Here is a 15241-nt window from a genome sequence, read left to right on the forward strand (position 1 = left end):
AATCATAAAATTCCTGAAAGAAAACATAAGGGGAAAGCTCTTTGACATTATCTGGGCAATGATTTTTTTGGATATGACAACAAAGCACAGGGAGAAAAAAATGAAATAGGCAATGTACCTCAAACTACAAAGCTTTAGCACTGTAAACAATCAACAAAATGAAAAAGAAATCTATTAAATGGGAGAAAATAATTACAAACCATATATCTGATAAGGGGTTAATATCCAAAATATATAGGAATTCATACAACTCAACAGCAATATAACAATAATCAATAATAATAATAATTATATATATTATTATATATATAATAATAATAATCCAATTCAAAAATGAACAGAGGGGCACCTGGGTGGCTCAGTAGGTTAAACATCTGACTTTTGGTTTCAGCTCAGGTCATGATTTCGGGTCATGGGATTGAGCCCCACACCAGGCTCTGCTAAGATTCATCCCCACTACCTCTTCCTCCCCCTCTGCTCCACCCCCTGCTCATTCTTGCTCTCCCTCTCGCTCTCAAGTAAATAAATAAAATCTTTTTTAAAAATGAGCAAAAGACTTGAATAGACATTTTTCAAAAGAAGATATTTAAATGATCAAGAGGTACATGAAAAGGTGTTCAACATCACTTATCATCTTGAAAATGCCAGTCAAAACCATGAGGAATCATCTCACATGTTATTATAGCTACCACCAAAAAAACCAAGAAATAAGAAATAGAAAAAGACAGCTTCTCGAAGGCTCTCGGCTCGCCCCGGCCCGCAGGCACCCAGCACCCACCCGCCCAGCTGCCTCGATGCCCAAGAGGAAGGTCCCCTCCGCCGAGGGGGCAGCGAAGGAGGAGCCCAAGAGGAGGTCGGAGAGGTTGTCACCTAAACCTGCTCCTGCAAAAGTGGAAACGAAGCCAAAAAAGGCGGCAGGAAAGGATAAATCTTCAGACAAAAAGTGCAAACAAAGAGGAAAAGGGGAGCAAAGGGAAAACAGGCTGAAGTGCCTAACCAAGAAACGAAAGAAGACTTACCTGCAGAAAACGGAGAAACTAAAAATGAGGAGAGTCCAGCCTCCGATGAAGCAGGAGAGAAAGAAGCCAAGTCTGATTAATACCATAAAACATGTCTTATCAGTGGTCCCTGTCGCCCTTCTTGTATTTTTATCAACCATTTTGTAAATGCAAGTTTTTTAGTAGCTTTATAAACATTTTTAAGAAGGAGGGAATCCTACCTCATCTCATTTTTTAAGTGTAAATGCTTTTTTTTAAGAGGTGAAATCATTTGCTGGTTGTTTATTTTTTGGTACAACCAGGAAACAATGGGATATTGAATGTGGGAGGCTTTGATTGTCTTGGGGTCAGTTCAACATTCCATAGATGGGGTAGTTTTTATATCCTGTAATACCAAACATACTAAAGGGCAATTTGGAGTCAGTCTTGCATTTACTATGTCTTGAATATTTTAAATTACTTCTATTCCCATGTTGTTTTTGGTAGAATTGTTTCCTAAAGAAAACCACTCCTAGATCTAGGCTCTCCTGGCCAGAATTCTTGGGCACTTTGTAACATCTTGGTCGTGGTAGTCCAGTTTTCCTAGTAACTCTGTTAATGTGCTGTGCAAGATTGAGAATTTGAGTATGTAGTGTATATGATATTAAATTGTGAATTAATGGGCTTAACAATGTAACAGTGTATCAGCATTTGAAGATCTTAATATACTGTTAAGGAAAATTTGCCTCCAAATTTTAAGCTCGAAGGTCACTGGAATAACTTTTAGAAAAGAATCACAACTACATGGTTTTTTTAGATTTTCGGTAGGTACGTTAAGAAGGGTACAAATTGAAATGTCTGTACTGATCCTCAAAACAACCAATAAAAACTCAATTAAGAAAAAAAAAGAGGGCACCTGGGTGGCTCAGTTGGTTAAGCGACTGCCCTTCGGCTCAGGTCATGATCCTGGAGTCCCGGGATCGAGTCCCGCATCGGGCTCCCTGCTCAGCAGGGAGTCTGCTTCTCCCTCTGACCCTCCCCCCTCTCATGCTCTCTCTATCTCATTCTCTCTCTCAAATAAATAAATAAAATCTTAAAAAAAAAAAGAAATAGAGAAAGACAAATACTGTTGGTATCACTTATGTGTGGAACCTTAAAAAAAAAAAATCAAACTCATAGAAACAGAAAATAGAATGGTGGTTGTCAGAGGTTGGGGGGGTGGGGGAAATGGGGATATGTTGGTCAAAGGGTACAAACTTTCAGTTTCAAGATGAATAGTTTCTGAAGATCTAATGTATAGCATGATGGCTACAGCAAATAATAGTAATACTGTATTGTATATTTGAAATTTGCTAAGAGAATAGATCTTAAGCATTTTCACCTCCTCTACCTGCCAAAAAAGTAACTATGTGAGGTAATGGATGTGTTAATTAACTTGATTTTTGAAATTATTTCACAATGTATATGTCCATCAAATCATCACATCATATACTGTAAATATACACAATTTTGTCTATTATACTCAGTAAAGCTGAGAAAATTTTTTTAAAAATTAAAATAAATTAAAACACTTTAAAAAGTAAAAGTTTAACAATTTCAACTGTTTGTAAAATAATGTTTTTTTAGGGTGCCTCAGTGGCTCAATTAAGCATCCACTTTTGTCCAACTCTTGATTTTGGCTCAGATCATGATCTCAGAATCCTGAGATGGAGCCACCTGTCCGGCTCCACACTCAGCCAGGAATCTGCTTGAGGTTCTCTTCCTCTCCCTCTGCCCCTTCCCCAACTTGCACTCTCTCTCTCTCTCTCAAATAAATAAATAATTAAAATAAAATAAAATAATGTTTTCTCTTAACCATTACAGACAAAATCTAGAAAATAATACCTTATATTGAAAAAGCATTCATTTGAAGTATTATTTTCTTTAGTTTAATTTTCAATCTGTTATTTTCTATGAGATCTTGCTAAAATAAAATTTACTACTGTTTTGGATATGGCAAAGTAGTAGGGGGATGCTATGTTTGCCTCATCCTTCAAACACAGCTAGATAAATATAAAATCATTCTGAACACCCAATAAAGTCAATCCTTGGACTGAAAACAAACTGCACAACCAGAGGGAGAAATGGGGCCATGTAGTGGAAGGTAGGAGGTGCAGAGACGCAATTTGGGGGAGAAAAGAATTGTGGGTGCTGTGGAAGGGAGGGAGCCCTGCTCACAGAGAGAGAAAGAGTGCAGCACACAGGGAAATGTTTCCCCAAAACTATTGACTGGAAAACAAGAGGGGCTAATTATCATGAGTTTTTAGAAGCAGCGGAACTCAAAAGACTGAAGTTTCAGAAGTCCATGCTATGTTGGTGGGGAGCCTGGCAGGCATAGATATGCCACTATGGAGAAGGAGGACAGAGGCCTGGGACAAGTGTGGTCAGAGAATCCCCTGGGTCACACTGGGAGAGACTGTTCCCCTTCTTGGAGTGCATTTGGGAAAGGTGGCACTGCCTCTCAGGGGACAAAAGAGCTGATGGGTGCCATTGTGCTGCCCCATTTATTAGCATAGGGGCAGAGACACCTGCTGAGGGCAGCAAGCTGGATGCTGGCTTTTTGCTTTATTTTACTATAAACTCCAAGCCCCTGCATCTTCCTGCAACTGCCCTCCTGAAACAAACTGGCACCAGTCACATTGCTTCAAGACCCTCCCCTAGAGGCTCAACATGGGTCCGTGCCACACCAGGTCCCTAAAATTTAGAGTTTTGAAACTCATCCAGCATGCCTGAGATAAAACACAGGAGCACTGTGCTGCTGGTTGGACACACTGCCTGGACACAGACGGTGAAGGCAGGGATCTGATGGATGCCTGGGACACACAAGGGGAGATTGTTTGCTCTTCTGTGAAGCCTTCATGGATGATAGCAGGTGTAAACTGCTCTCTTCAGGGATGAGAGAGCAGGCTGACACCATTTTTTTCCCCTGCACATAAGCACAAATGGACTTCAGTGAGCAGCACAGCATCCATAGTAGAAGCTTGACCCATTTACACCAAACCTCATGCCCCTGTGCTCCTCAAGTGCTTTTTTTACTAGGACAAATATACCTGAGAGCCAGAGCAGCAATGGGCCCCTCCCCTAGAAGATCAGCACAAACCCCCTGCATGCACCAAGTCTACTGAGCATAGGGTGTTGCAAAGATTCATCTCTTGTGAAAATAGAATCTGGCCTCTATTAACAAGCAGACCAAAGCACACTTAGCTAAAACTCACCACACACTGGACAAGGTCCAAACACACCCCACTGCAGGCAGGAGAAACTCTAAAGAGGACTGACCTAAGGGAAAGAGCCGCAAAAACACAACAGCCAAGTATACAAAACTATATGCTGGCCTAGGACAGTATATGTCCTCTTTTTAATAAAGCCGTTACTCAGGAAATGCAAATCAAGACCACAATGAGATACCACCTCACACCAGTCAGAATGGTTAAAATTAACAACTCAGGAAACAACAGATGCTGGCGATGATGCAGAGAAAAGGGAACCCTCTTACACTGTTGGTGGGAATGCAAACTGCTACACCAACTCTGGAAAACAGTATGCAGTTTCCTCAAAAAGTTAAAAAGAGAACTAACCTATGACCCAGCAATTGCACTGCTAGGTATTTATCTAAGGAATACAAACACAGTGATTCGAAAGGGCACATGCACCCCAATGTTTATAGCAGCGATGTCCACAATACCAAAACTATGGAAAGAGCCCAGATGTCCATCGACAGATGAATGGATATAAAAGAGGTGGTATATATATACAATGGAATATTACTCAGCCATCAAAAGAATGAAATCTTGCCATTTGCAACAATGTGGATATAACTAGAGGGGATTATCTAAGTAAAAAGGTCAGTCGGAGAAAGACAAGTATCAGATGATTTCACTCATATGTGGGATTTAAGAAACAAAACAGATGAACATTGGAGAAGGGAAGGAAAAATGAAATAAGACAAAATTAGAGAGGGAGACAAACCATAAGACACTCTTATCTCTAGGAAACAAGCTGAGGTTTGCTGGAGAGGAGGTGGGTGGGGAGATGGGTAACTGAGTGATGGACATTAAGGAGGACACTTGATATAATGAACACTGGGTGTTATATGCAGCTGATGAATCACTAAATCCTACCTTTGAGTCTAATAATACACTATATGTTAATTAAATTGAATTTAAATAAAAAAAATTAAAAATAAAGCCATTATTCTTGGAGCAGGAAATACAATAGGCTATCCTACCACACAGAAGAGACCTAGAAAAAATGCAAAGACAGAGGAATTCATTCCAAAAGAAAGAATAAGAAAAGGTCAAGGAATTAATGGAAAGAGATATAAGTAATATACCCTATCCAGAATTTAAACCAATAATCATAAGGATACTAGTTGGGCTTGAAAAAAGCATAGAAGATGCTAGGGAGTCCCTTACTGCAGAGATAAAAGACCTAAAAACCAGTCAGGCTGAAATAAAAAATGCTAAAACTGAGATGTGAAACTGACTGGATATAATGAACACAAGGATGGAGGAGGACAGGAGTGAATAAATGAAATAGAAGATAAAATTATGGAAAATAATGAAGCTGAAAAGAAGAGGGAAAGAAAAATACTGGATCACAAAGGTAGATTTAGGAAACTCAGTGACTCCATAAAGTGCAGTAACATTCGTATCATATGCGTCCCAGAAAAAGAGAGGGAAAGGGGGACAGAAGGTTTATTTGAGCAAATTGTAGCTGAAAATTTCCCTAATTTGGAGAAGGAAACAGACATCCAAATCCAGGAGGCACAGAGAACTCCCATCAAAATCAACAAAAGCAGGCCAACACCAAGATATATCGTAGTTAAATTCGCAAAATATAGAGATAAAGAAAAACATGCTAAAAGCACCAAGACAAAAGAAATCCCTAATATACAAGGGAAGACAAATAAGTTTAGCAGCAGATCTCTCCACAGAAATTTGGCAGGCCAGAAGAAAGTGGTATGATATATTCAACATGCTCAATGGAAAAAAATCTACAGGCAAGAATACTCTATCTAGCAAGGCTGTCATTCAGAATCAGGGATAGTTTCCCAGACAAACAAAACTGAAGGAGTTTGTGACCACTAAACCAGCCCTGCAAGAAATATTAAAGGGGACTCTATGAGTGGGAGAGAAAGACTAAAAGCATCAAAGACTATAAAGGAACAGAAAATCTCCAGAAACAATGAGTTGACAGGTAGTAAAATGGCACTAAATTCATATCTATCAATAATCACTCTGAATGTAAATGGAATAAATGCTCCAACCAAAAAACATAGGGTATCAGAATGGATAAAAAACAAGACCCATCTATATGCTGCCTACAAGAGACTCATTTTAGACCTAAAGACACCTGCAGATTAAAAGTGAGAGGATGAAAGACCATTGATCATGCTAATGTATGTCAAAAGAAAGCCAGATTAGCCATACTTACATCAGACAAACTAGATTTTAAACCAAACACTGTAACAAGAGATGAAGAAAGGCACTATATCATGATAAAGGTGTCTGTCCAACAAGAAGATCTAACAATTGTAAATACTTATGCCCCCCACTTGCAAGCACCCAAATATATAAAACAATTAATGACAAATATAAAGAAACTCAGTGACTCATTGATAATAATACAAAAATAATAGGGGACTTTAACACCCCACTTACAGCAATGGACAGATCATCTAAGCAGAAAATCAACAAGGAAACAATGGCTTTGAATGACACACTGGACCAGATGGACTTAACAGATATATTCAGAACATTTCATCCTAAAGCAGCAGAATACACATTCTTTTCAAGTGCACATGGAACATTTTCCAGAATAGATCACGTACTGGGTCACAAATCAGGCCACAACAAATACGAAAAGACTGAGGTCATACCATGCATATTTTCTGAACACAACACTATGAAACTTGAAGTCAACCACAAGAAAAAACTTTGTAAGACCATAAATACATGGAGGTTAAAGAACGTCCTAATAAAGAATAAATGGGTTAACCAGGAAATTAAAGAAGAAATTAAAAAACTATATGGAAGCAAATGAAAATCAGAAAACACAACAGTCCAAAATCTTTGGGATGCAGCAAAAGTGATAATAAAAGGGAAGTATATAGCAATACAGGCCTACCTCAAGAAAAAAAAAAATCTCAAATACACAACCTAACCTTACACCTAAAGGAGCTAGAAAAGGAAGAGCAAATAAAGCCTAGAGCCAGCAAAAGAAGGGAAATAATAAAGATTAGAGCAGAAATAAATGATATAGAAAGTAAAAAAAAAAAATGAACAGATCAATGGAAGTAGGAGTTGGTTCTTTGAAAGAATTAATAAAATTAATATATCTCTAGCCAAGCTTATCAAAAAGAAAAGAGAAAAATCCTTAACAAAGTAGGGATAGAGGGAACACACCTCAACATCATAATGACCATATACAAAGGACCCACACCTAATAACATCTCAACTGGGAAAAACTGAGAGGTTTTCCTCTATGGTCAGGAACAAGACAGGGATGCCTACTCTCACCATTGGTTATTTAACATAGTACTGGAAGTGCTAACTTCAGCAATCAGAGAGCAAAAAGAAATAAAAGGCATCCAAATCAGCAAGGAAAAAGTCAAACTTTCACTATTCACAGATGACATAATACTCTTGTGGAAAACCCAAAAGACTCCATCAAAAAATTGCTAGAATTGACACACAAATTCAGTAAAGTCATAGGATACAAAATCAACATAAAGAAATCTGTTGCATTGCTATACATCAATAATGAAGCAACAGGGCACCTGGATGGCTCAGTTGGTTAAGCGACTGCCTTCGGCTCAGGTCATGATCCTGGAGTCCCGGGATCGAGTCCCACGTCGGGCTCCCTGCTCAGCAGGGAGTCTGCCTCTCTCTCTGACCCTCCCCCCTCTCATGCTCTCTATCTCATTCTCTCTCTCAAATAAATAAATAAAATCTTAAAAAAAAAAAAATAATGAAGCAACAGAAAGGGAAATCAAGGAATTGATCCCATTTACAATTGCACCAAAAATCATAAGATACCTAGGAATAATCTTAACCAAAGAGGTAAAAGATGTATATTTATATGAAAATATAAATTATATATATTTATATAAATATATAAAATTATATATATAATATGCTATAAAATGCCAAAGAAAGAAACTTAAGAAGACACAAAGAAATGGAAGAATATTCCATGCTCATGGATTGGAAGAACGAATATTGTTAAATGTCTATGCTACCCAAAGCAATCTACAGATTTAATGCAATCCCTATCAAAATACCAACAGTATTTTTCACAGAGCTAGAACAAATAATCCTAAAATTTGTATGGAACCACAAAAGACTGCGAATAGCCAACGCAATCTTGAAAAACAAAAGCAAGGGCGCCTGGGTGGCTCAGTTGGTTAAGTGACTGCCTTCGGCTCAGTTCATGATCCTGGAGTCCCAGGATTGAGTCCCATGTCGGGCTCCCTGCTCGGTGAGGAGTCTGCTTCTCCCTCTGACCCTCTCCCCTCTCATGCTCTCTCTCACTCTCTCTCTCTCCAATAAATAAATAAAATCTTTAAAAAACTAAATAAATAAAACACTAAAAAAAAAGAAAAAAGCAAAACTGGGGGCATGGCTATATTACAAAGCTGTCATCATCAAGACAGTATGGTACTGGCACAAAAACAGACACATAGATCAATGAAACAGAATAGAACTCAGAAATGGACTCACAACTATATGGTCAACTAATCTTCGACAAAGCAGGAAAGAATAGCCAATGGAAAAAAGACAGTGTCTTCAACAAATGGTGTTGGGAAAACTGGACAGCCACATGCAGAAGAATGAAACTGGACCTTTTTCTTATACCATACACAAAACAAATTCAAAATGGATGAAAGACCTAAATGTAAGACAGGAAATCATCAAAATCTTAGAGAACATTGGCCATAGCAACTTCTTACTAGACACATCTCCAGAGGCAAGGGAAACAAAAACAACAATGAACTGTTGGGACTTCATCAAAATACAAAGTTTCTACACAGCAAAGGAAACAATTAACAAACTTTTAGTTTGCCTTTTAGTGCAACCTAGGGAATTGGAGAAGATATTTGCAAATGACATATCTGATAAAGGGTTAGTATCTAAAATATATAAAGAACTTATCAAACTCAATACCCCAAAAAACAAATAATCCAGTTAAGAAATGGGCAGGAGACATGAAAAGACATTTTTTTCCAAAGAAGACATACAAATGGCCAACAGATACATGAAAAAAATGCTCAGCATTACTCATCATCAGAGAATGATAAATCGAAACTACCATGAAATACCACCTCACACCTGTCAGAATGGCTAAAATTAACAACGTAGGAAACAACAGACATTGGCTAGGATGTGGAGAAAGAGGATGTTGGTGGGAATGCAAACTGGTGCAGCCACTCTGTAAAACAGTATGGAGGTTCCTCAAAAAGTTAAAAATAAAACTACCCTACGACCCAGAAATTGCACTACTAGGTATTTACCCAAAGGACACAAAACTACTGATTCGAAGGGGCACATGCACCCCAATGTTTATATCAGCATTACAACAATAGCCAAATTAAGGAAAGAGCCCAAATGTCCATCAACTGATGAATGGATAAAGAAGATGTGGGAGTTACATATCTATACACCCTACACGGTGCTATGGTGCTTGATCCCAGGACCCTGAGATCATGACCTGAATGGAAGGCACATGCTTAACCAATTGAGCCACCCAGGTGCCCACATAAGAAACTCTTAAGGATAGAAAACAAACTGAGGGTTGGTGGAGGGAGGTGGGTGGGGTATGGGTTCAATGCGTGATGTGTATTAAGGCGGGCACTCGTTATGATGAGCACTGGGTGTTATATGGAAATGATGAATCACTAAATTCTACTCCTGAAATCAATATTACACTATATGTTACCTAACTCAAATTTAAAGTTTGAAACAAAAAAAAAACTAATACAATTTTAAAATAAAGCAGATATAGTATAATCCTATTTTACTAAAAACGCTTCCATATTTTTTTTTTTTTTTTTATAAAAAGAGAGACCACAAGAGCAGGGTGGGGAGGGCAGAGGGAGAGAAAGAAGCTTAAGCAGACTTCATGCTGAGTGCAGAGCCAAACACAGGGCTCAGTCTCACGACCCTGAGATTGTGACCTGAACTGAAATCAAGAGTCAGACACTTAACAGACTGAGCCACCCAGAAGCCCCAAAACACTTCTGTATTCTATGAATCTATCCACTTATCTATCTATATGTTTTACTGTTAGATGTTCTTAAATTGTATATACACAATGATTATTTCATGGTGATATAAAATATTTTTTATTTTTTAAAACTTTCTTCTTTATATTTATTTGCAATTTTAAGTTTGTGTAAATGGTGGGGAATGTCAAGAAGATATTACTGCTCTTTGACCCATGAGCTGGACCCAGGCACTCCGAAGGTCCTCACCCCATTCCTTTCCTACTCCCAGGGGCTGCTCCGAGGACACAGCCTTGGGCTAGTGACATGATATTGAGAACACTTATACTGTATACGTGACTGAAATCAGCTAAGGCCTCTTTATGAACTTTTACAATTTGGCAAGTGGGTGCAGGGATCCATTCATCTTGCTGTGGCCCAGGACAAGCCTTGTAAGGTCCCCTTGCTCATTAAGCCTGCCACCTACCATCTGGAGTAGCCTGCCTCTCCCTTCGGTCTCTCCCTGACCTCGGAGTACAGGGGCTGATTTCAGATTACACCAGGAAAGCTCCAGAGAGGGCTGCAAACCAACAGTAATGAATCTATAATTTAAAATAAGACAAAACAGGGCACCTGGGTGGCTCAGTCATTAAGCGTCTGCCTTCGGTTCAGGTCATGATCCCGGGGTCCTGGGATCGACCCCCCATCGGGCTCCCTGCTCGGCGGGAAGCCTGCTTCTCCCTCTCCCACTCCCCCTGCTTGTGTTCCCTCTCTCGCTGTGTCTCTGTCTGTCAAATAAATAAATAAAATCTTTAAAAAATAAATAAATAAATTAATTAATTAATTAAATTAAATAAGACAAAACAAAAACAATTGTGAGTTAAACAAGAAAATAAACAATGACTAGAAGGGAGTTTAAACAAATTTTTAAGTGATTATTGATGGTGAAAGTGCTCTTCTTTGTAATTTTATGTACTGTAACATTTCTAATAATGTTGAACTCTGTCCTCCAGATGTTTTAACGGCACATTTTCATGCATGTAAGAATGTTGAACAGACTGTTTCATATCTCATATATCACACTTGTGGTCATGTGGACACAGTAGAGGGGCACGTACAACAGTTGAAAACATTACGAAACTACAAAAATGTAGTCATTAAATACAGCACATTAAAGCAGAAAAAAATGTATTTTGACCGTCGGAGATTAGGAGATAAAGAAATGTACATGTGTACCATAGATCAATTCTGTATCATTTAATTAGAGCTTAAAAATAAATATATGACACATATATGCTAACGTACTTGATAGACATATATTAAAATAGTATACATTTAAATGTATATTTAATTTGCATATAACATTGACTATTTTAATTATATGCCATTTTAATTTAATTAGAAAATGATATATGGGGCCGGGAAATAATCCCTTAAAGAGGGGTGGGTAGTGTTAACTGAAGGCATACAGGACTCATTTGCTGAATGAAGAAAGAATATATGAAGGAACTAACATATATGAGTGAATATATAAATACAGAGAGACAGAGCTACAAGGCTATTCCTCTAGCAGTTTTCTTGTTCTCTGAGTTCTCTCCCTCTCACTCATACCCTGCAAGGCACTCTTTCTCACCCAGCCTGGGCCAAAATGAAACTAATTTATGAAGAAAGTACTTCTCCCTTGTAGAAGTGTGCTTGTTGAACCTGATGTTTTCTCCCAGGCCCTGGGGAAGGGAAAGCAGAAAAGCTGAGTACAAGATGATGTGGAGATGGATTCCAACAAGAGAACTTTTGAACATAATGGAACAGAAAGCAGGAAATAACCCAGCTGGCCTGGCTCATTCATTTTCTACCACCTACCCGCTGTCTTTGGGTGATTTAATATCTCAACAGTTCTGAACACTTTTAAGCTCTCCTCCAGACAAGGTAGGGAACTTGGACATCGTATAGGGGCGTTGGAACCACTAAGGGATAATTTTGACCCCTGACCAAGATGGAACTGAACTAACTTGTTCACAAATGGGATTCTCTCGAGAAAAGGCTGCTACATAAGGAAGGAGTGAACCTTAATGAGAGGGGGAAAAAAGTAAGCCTTCATTCTGAGAGCAGATTCTATTGGGGAAATAGCATTTAATCAGAAAATATGGCTCTGAAATGGAAAGGCTAATTGACACTTTGAAGAAATAAATAGCAGTTTCTCTTGTCAGAGAAAGCAATTTCAAGGAAGGAATTCTGAGACTCACCATAGGGTATTGGTAAACATAATTAATGCTTTCACTATGAAATAATTAAAAATAAACAAGAGCAGGGGCACCTGGGTGGCTCACTCGGTTAAGCGTCTGCCTTCTGCTCAGATCATGAAGCCGGGGTCCTAGGAGCGAGTCCCGAATCTGGCTCCCTGCTCAGCAGGGAACATGCATCTCCCTCTGCCTCTGCCCCTCCCCCCTGCTCATGCACATGCTCTTGCGCTCTCTCTCTGTCAAATAAATAAATAAAATCTTTAAAATTAATTAATTAATTAATTAAATAAACAAGAGCAGAAGGTCTAAAAGTGTGGTCCTGGGATCAGAAGCATAAGCATCACTTGAGAACTGTTTAAAATGCATTCTTGGGCCCCACTTCAGAATCACGGAACCAGGAACTGAGGTGGTGATCTGTACTTTAACAAGCTTTCCAGATGATTCTGAGGCAAACTAAAGTTTGAAATCTACTGGTACTGACATCAGAAGCAAGTGAATCATAGCTATGGAAAGTCCCTGACCTTAAACCCATGAATGGGGTATATAACAAAGAGAAACTAAAAAGTCAAATAACCAGAGGTTGACCGTAGTTGAGAAGTAAAGATGTCCCTGAATATAAAATTCTTCCTTAACAGTATCAAATGGGAATATGTTGAATCATTTATGTGGCATCTCATTATATTTTTATAGAATAACAGCCAGGTTCAATTACACTTTATGTTTCTGCCTCCATGCCCAAATTTTGACAACTGAAAAAGGTCACCTCCCTTGGAAAAAGGTCCAAGCTAATAGCTCACCATCCCTCACTTGATGATAATATACCAAGAGGAGGCACCATGCCGGGAGGGGTTCAAGTCATAGCCTACAGAGATATAGCTCTGAACTCACCTCTCAGTGTTACATCCCAAAGACTTATCCATTGAGTGGATTTACATTTGCATTTTTTCATGCTCACCTGGTTTCCTACCAGCATCTCCCTCTTCTTGGCCCACCTTCACTAATTACCAATAATTGGTTAAAACTCAGAATATATCATCATTTGATATTGCTTTATCAAAGTGTATTCAACCCAATAGTAAAATATAAAATATAAAATTAACACGTAAGTGAGCTTTCGATCACCTGCTGCTTGTCTATGCCAACTCAACCCTCCACCATCATAAAGCTTGCTGAAAGTCCATTATAAAAGACAGTATACAATACTCTGTGAAAATAAAACATAAAAATAGACTCAGATACTTCCTGAGAGATTATCAACATATCTAGCCCAGCAGCTGGGGGTACCTCCGGTATTTGAGCTAAAACCACACAGGAAGTCTCCAACTCAAGGAGCTCACTGTGTACCACAAGGCCCAGTGCAGAAATGTTTCGGTGTGTGGAGGCATGGTAACCCTGAGAAGGGCCTCCTCTCTTCCCTCATTTTCGTTCAAGGTCCAAGAACAAGGCAAAAGGTAGATTTTTAAAATAACATCAATTCAAGATTTACCTTTAAATCCTTGGCTTACTTTAAATTTGGCCTCTTGGGTATGGATTTTTCCAGTATGGTCAGTAACAAACATTTATATGAGAATTGGAAATTGTATTAAAGTGTCTGATGCTTGAAAATGTAGTGTTTGTGCCCAGAACTTGTTTTTACCTTGTTGTATTTTTGGTCTCCTTTCAATCTTGTGGAAATCTATGTTAGAAAAACTGATTCCCGTCTCACAATCCAAATGTTTGTAAACTCACATCAAGACTTTTTAATAATGGTGTTCCATACTGTAATCTACCTGAATAACAGTGTCAATAATCTATTTCTTACAGGTAGATAATATCTTTTCCAGCAGATAAATACTCGCAAATATTATTTACTCATGTCTGCTCTTCGAAATCTTTAAACAATGAACAATATGTACAAAGTTCAGTATGTCACACTCATAAATAGAATATTTGACAGTTCAAATTGGGTGAATTGAAACTATGAAAAATGTATTATACCATTATGTCTTTTGCATCTGTCACCTTACTTTACATATCTGCTTCTCTCTCTTTCTCTCTCTCCCTCCCTCTCTCTCTCTGAGTTGACCATATGTTCACTAAAGGCAGAAATCATGTCTTACTCACTTCTGTATAACCAGCACACAATGCGATGTCTGGCATATAAAAGGCACCAGATAATTACTGAATAAGTGAATATTTTTATGGTTTAACATAGTAGAGGACAAAGAATTTTAAGTTATGGTAAGTGAAAAAAACTTCCATTCCATTGCTCTGTTTGTCCTCACACTTGACTTCTTATTGATAACATGCAATGTTATTCCTAGCTAGTCATTGTTAAAAATTGGGGCAATAAGAAAAACATGAAGAAAAAAAAACCTTAAAATTGCCTGATAAAATATATTTCTATATATTTCCTTTCCATATTTCTATGTATTTTTGTACATGATAGAGATCACACATTATTTTGCAATCCAATTTTTTCAATTAACATTATGTCAAAAGCATTTGTCATATCATTGGATACTTCATAAAAATAATTTTAAGGCTTTCATATTTTTCAATTGGATGGTTACATCATATATATCAACCCGCCCACTATTGTTGAACATGAGATTTACCATGGTATTTGGCAATTCAAATAATGCTGGGGTAAAAATCTAAGCGTGTAGCATTTGGTTCAGATATATCATTTTCTGAAGACAGATTTCTAGAGGTAGAATCATTAGCTCAAAAAGTACTACCATTTTTTTTGTTTGTTTGTTTATAAACATTTGGAATTTTATTTAAAAAAAAAAAAAAAA

The 15241-nt window shown here is 38.0% G+C and overlaps 1 pseudogene; it reads left to right on the forward strand.

The window, feature by feature from the left end:
* The first annotated feature begins 752 nt into the window (after window positions 1-752).
* Window positions 753-1143, forward strand: LOC102742269 (non-histone chromosomal protein HMG-14 pseudogene; annotated as a pseudogene).
* Window positions 1144-15241: the final 14098 nt, after the last annotated feature.

The sequence above is a fragment of the Leptonychotes weddellii genome, chromosome 5 (assembly GCF_054177405.1).
Source record: "Leptonychotes weddellii isolate Sample4059 chromosome 5, ASM5417740v2, whole genome shotgun sequence".
Lineage (NCBI taxonomy): Eukaryota > Metazoa > Chordata > Mammalia > Carnivora > Phocidae > Leptonychotes > Leptonychotes weddellii.